Below are 5,955 nucleotides of genomic sequence, written 5' to 3'. Positions count from 1 at the left end.
AAAGGGGGGTGTCCGCTCACAGCCATCATCCTGGTGGACAGGAAACACTCCTGCCCATCGCCAGCCCCATAGCCCAGAGCTGCCCCAGACAACCCAGTGTGACGGAAGTGCTTCAAATAACAGGCACACACCACAAAACTGGGCGTGGACATTAGCCTTCCCTGCAACCTCAGCTGAATGTCCCAGAGCTGGGAAGGTGGAGCACTGTGAATTAACAAAGCCCCATTCAGCCATCATTTCAGCAGACTGGGAGCCTCCCTACACAGCCCAGCAGCCCAGAACTGCCCTGGGGGGACGGCACTCACCTGTGACATAGCACAGTCATCCCTCAACAGAGGACCCGGGGTGCACAGCCTGGAAGAGGGGCCCACTTGCAAGTCTCAGGAGCCATACGCCAATACCAAAGACTTGTGGGTCAGTGGCAGAGACAAACTGTGGCACGACTGAACTGAAGGATTAGACTATTGCAGCAGCTTTAAAACTCTAGGATCATCAGGGGGATTTGATTGTTAGGGCCACCCCCCCTCCCCGACTGCCCAGAAACACGCCCCACATACAGGGCAGGCAACACCAACTACACACGCAAGCTTGGTACACCAATTGGGCCCCACAAGACTCACTCCCCCACTCACCAAAAAGGCTAAGCAGGGGAGAACTGGCTTGTGGAGAACAGGTGGCTCGTGGACGCCACCTGCTGGTTAGTTAGAGAAAGTGTACTCCACGAAGCTGTAGATCTGATAAATTAGAGATAAGGACTTCAATAGGTCTACAAACCCTAAAAGAACCCTATCAAGTTCAGCAAATGCCACGAGGCCAAAAACAACAGAAAATTATAAAGCATATGAAAAAACCAGACGATATGGATAACCCAAGCCCAAGCACCCAAATCAAAAGACCAGAAGAGACACAGCACCTAGAGCAGCTACTCAAAGAACTAAAGATGAACAATGAGACCATAGTACGGGATATGAAGGAAATCAAGAAGACCCTAGAAGAGCATAAAGAAGACATTGCAAGACTAAATAAAAAAATGGATGATCTTATGGAAATTAAAGAAACTGTTGACCAAATTAAAAAGATTCTGGACACTCATAGTATAAGACTAGAGGAAGTTGAACAACGAATCAGTGACCTGGAAGATGACAGAATGGAAAATGAAAGCATAAAAGAAAGAATGGGGAAAAAAATTGAAAAACTCGAAATGGACCTCAGGGATATGATAGATAATATGAAACGTCCGAATATAAGACTCATTGGTGTCCCAGAAGGGGAAGAAAAGGGTAAAGGTCTAGGAAGAGTATTCAAAGAAATTGTTAGGGAAAACTTCCCAAATCTTCTAAACAACATAAATACACAAATCATAAATGCTCAGTGAACTCCAAATAGAATAAATCCAAAAAAACCCACTCCGAGACATATACTGATCACACTGTCAAACATAGAAGAGAAGGAGCAAGTTCTGAAAGCAGCAAGAGAAAAGCAATTCACCACATACAAAGGAAACAGCATAAGACTAAGTAGTGACTACTCAGCAGCCACCATGGAGGCAAGAAGGCAGTGGCACGATATATTTAAAATTCTTAGTGAGAGGAATTTCCAGCCAAGAATACTTTATCCAGCAAAGCTCTCCTTCAAATTTGAGGGAGAGCTTAAATTTTTCACAGACAAAGAAATGCTGAGAGAATTTGCTAACAAGAGACCTGCCCTACTGGAGATACTAAAGGGAGCCCTACAGACAGAGAAACAAAGAAAGGACAGAGAGACTTGGAGAAAGGTTCAGTACTAAAGAGATTCGGTATGGGTACAATAAAGGATATTAATAGAGAGAGGGAAAAATATGGCAAACATAAACCAAAGGATAAGATGGCCGATTCAAGAAATGCCTTCACGGTTTTAACGTTGAATGTAAATGGATTAAACTCCCCAATTAAAAGATATAGATTCGCAGAATGGATCAAAAAAAATGAACCATCAATATGTTGCATACAAGAGACTCATCTTAGACACAGGGACACAAAGAAACTGAAAGTGAAAGGATGGAAAAAAATATTTCATGCAAGCTACAGCCAAAAGAAAGCAGGTGTAGCAATATTAATCTCAGATAAAATAGACTTCAACTGCAGGGATGTTTTGAGAGACAAAGAAGGCCACTACATACTAATAAAAGGGGCAATTCAGCAAGAAGAAATAACAATCGTAAATGTCTATGCACCCAATCAAGGTGCCACAAAATACATGAGAGAAACACTGGCAAAACTAAAGGAAGCAATTGATGTTTCCACAATAATTGTGGGAGACTTCAACACATCACTCTCTCCTATAGATAGATCAACCAGACAGAAGACCAATAAGGAAATTGAAAACCTAAACAATCTGATAAATGAATTAGATTTAACAGACATATACAGGACATTACATCCCAAATCACCAGGATACACATACTTTTCTAGTGCTCACGGAACTTTCTCCAGAATAGATCATATGCTGGGACATAAAACAAGCCTCAATAAATTTAAAAAGATTGAAATTATTCAAAGCACATTCTCTGACCACAATGGAATACAATTAGAAGTCAATAACCATCAGAGACTCAGAAAATTCACAAATACCTGGAGGTTAAACAACACACTCCTAAACAATCAGTGGGTTAAAGAAGAAATAGCAAGAGAAATTGCTAAATATATAGAGACGAATGAAAATGAGAACACAACATACCAAAACCTATGGGATGCAGCAAAAGCAGTGCTAAGGGGGAAATTTATAGCACTAAATGCGTATATTAAAAAGGAAGAAAGAGCCAAAATCAAAGAACTAATGGATCAACTGAAGAAGCTAGAAAATGAACAGCAAACCAATCCTAAACCAAGTAGAAGAAAAGAAATAACAAGGATTAAAGCAGAAATAAATGACATAGAGAACAAAAAAACAATAGAGAGGATAAATATCACCAAAAGTTGGTTCTTTGAGAAGATCAACAAGATTGACAAGCCCCTAGCTAGACTGACAAAATCAAAAAGAGAGAAGACCCATATAAACAAAATAATGAATGAAAAAGGTGACATAACTGCAGATCCTGAAGAAATTAAAAAAATTATAAGAGGATATTATGAACAACTGTATGGCAACAAACTGGATAATGTAGAAGAAATGGACAATTTCCTGGAAACATATGAACAACCTAGACTGACCAGAGAAGAAATAGAAGACCTCAACCAACCCATCACAAGCAAAGAGATCCAATCAGTCATCAAAAATCTTCCCAGAAATAAATGCCCAGGGCCAGATGGCTTCACAGGGGAATTCTACCAAACTTTCCAGAAAGAACTGACACCAATCTTACTCAAACTCTTTCAAAACATTGAAAAAAATGGAACACTACCTAACTCATTTTATGAAGCTAACATCAATCTAATACCAAAACCAGGCAAAGATGCTACAAAAAAGGAAAACTACCGGCCAATCTCCCTAATGAATATAGATGCAAAAATCCTCAACAAAATACTTGCAAATCGAATCCAAAGACACATTAAAAAAATCATACACCATGACCAAGTGGGGTTCATTCCAGGCATGCAAGGATGGTTCAACATAAGAAAAACAATCAATGTATTACAACACATTAAAAACTCGAAAGGGAAAAATCAATTGATCATCTCCATAGATGCTGAAAAAGCATTTGACAAAATCCAACATCCCTTTTTGATAAAAACACTTCAAAAGGTAGGAATTGAAGGAAACTTCCTCAACATGATAAAGAGCATATATGAAAAACCCACAGCCAGCATAGTACTCAATGGTGAGAGACTGAAAGCCTTCCCTCTAAGATCAGGAACAAGACAAGGATGCCCGCTGTCACCACTGTTATTCAACATTGTGCTGGAAGTGCTAGCCAGGGCAATCCGGCAAGACAAAGAAATAAAAGGCATCCAAATTGGAAAAGAAGAAGTAAAACTGTCATTGTTTGCAGATGATATGATCTTATATCTAGAAAACCCTGAGAAATCAACGATACACCTACTAGAGCTAATAAACAAATTTAGCAAAGTAGCGGGATACAAGATTAATGCACATAAGTCAGTAATGTTTCTATATGTTAGAAATGAACAAACTGAAGAGACACTCAAGAAAAAGATACCATTTTCAAGAGCAACTAAAAAAATCAAGTACCTAGGAATAAACTTAACCAAAGATGTAAAAGACCTATACAAAGAAAACTACATAACTCTACTAAAAGAAATAGAAGGGGACCTTAAAAGATGGAAAAATATTCCATGTTCATGGATAGGAAGGCTAAATGTCATTAAGATGTCAATTCTACCCAAACTCATCTACAGATTCAATGCAATCCCAATCAAAATTCCAACAACCTACTTTGCAGACTTGGAAAAGCTAGTTATCAAATTTATTTGGAAAGGGAAGATGCCTCGAATTGCTAAAGACACTCTAAAAAAGAAAAACGAAGTGGGAGGACTTACACTCCCTGACTTTGAAGCTTATTATAAAGCCACAGTTGCCAAAACAGCATGGTACTGGCACAAAGATAGACATATAGATCAATGGAATCGAATTGAGAATTCAGAGATAGACCTTCAGATCTATGGCCGACTGATCTTTGATAAGGCCCCCAAAGTCACCGAACTGAGCCATAATGGTCTTTTCGACAAATGGGGCTGGGAGAGTTGGATATCCATATCCAAAAGAATGAAAGAGGACCCCTACCTCACCCCCTACACAAAAATTAACTCAAAATGGACCAAAGATCTCAATATAAAAGAAAGTACCATAAAACTCCTAGAAGATAATGTAGGAAAACATCTTCAAGACCTTGTATTAGGAGGCCACTTCCTAGACTTTACACCCAAAGCACAAGCAACAAAAGAGAAAATAGATAAATGGGAACTCCTCAAGCTTAGAAGTTTCTGCACCTCAACGGAATTTCTCAAAAAGGTAAAGAGGCAGCCAACTCAATGGGAAAAAATTTTTGGAAACCATGTATCTGACAAAAGACTGATATCTTGCATATACAAAGAAATCCTACAACTCAATGACAATAGTACAGACAGCCCAATTATAAAATGGGCAAAAGATATGAAAAGACAGTTCTCTGAAGAGGAAATACAAATGGCCAAGAAACACATGAAAAAATGTTCAGCTTCACTAGCTATTAGAGAGATGCAAATTAAGACCACAATGAGATACCATCTAACACCGGTTAGAATGGCTGCCATTAAACAAACAGGAAACTACAAATGCTGGAGGGGATGTGGAGAAATTGGAACTCTTATTCATTGTTGGTGGGACTGTATAATGGTTCAGCCACTCTGGAAGTCAGTCTGGCGGTTCCTTAGAAAACTAGATATAGAGCTACCATTTGATCCAGCGATTGCACTTCTCGGTATATACCCGGAAGATCGGAAAGCAGTGACACGAACAGATATCTGCACGCCAATGTCCATAGCAGCATTATTCACAATTGCCAAGAGATGGAAACAACCCAAATGTCCTTCAACAGATGAGTGGATAAATAAAATGTGGTATATACACACGATGGAATACTACGCGGCAGTGAGAAGGAACGATCTGGTGAAACATATGACAACATGGATGAACCTTGAAGACATAATGCTGAGCGAAATAAGCCAGGCACAAAAAGAGAAATATTATATGCTACCACTAATGTGAACTTTGAAAAATGTAAAACAAATGGTTTATAATGTAGAATGTAGGGGAACTAGCAGTAGAGAGCAATTAAGGAAGGGGGAACAATAATCCAAGAAGAACAGATAAGCTATTTAACGTTCTGGGGATGCCCAGAAATGACTATGGTCTGTTAATTTCTGATGGAGATAGTAGGAACAAGTTCACTGAAATGTTGCTATATTATGTAACTTTCTTGGGGTAAAGTAGGAACATGTTGGAAGTTAAGCAGTTATCTTAGGTTAGTTGTCTTTTTCT

Source organism: Choloepus didactylus, chromosome 2 (genome assembly GCF_015220235.1).
Source record: "Choloepus didactylus isolate mChoDid1 chromosome 2, mChoDid1.pri, whole genome shotgun sequence".
Classification (NCBI taxonomy): Eukaryota; Metazoa; Chordata; class Mammalia; order Pilosa; family Megalonychidae; genus Choloepus; species Choloepus didactylus.
The sequence above is the reverse complement of the archived record's forward strand: the minus strand, read 5'-3'. Positions refer to the sequence as shown.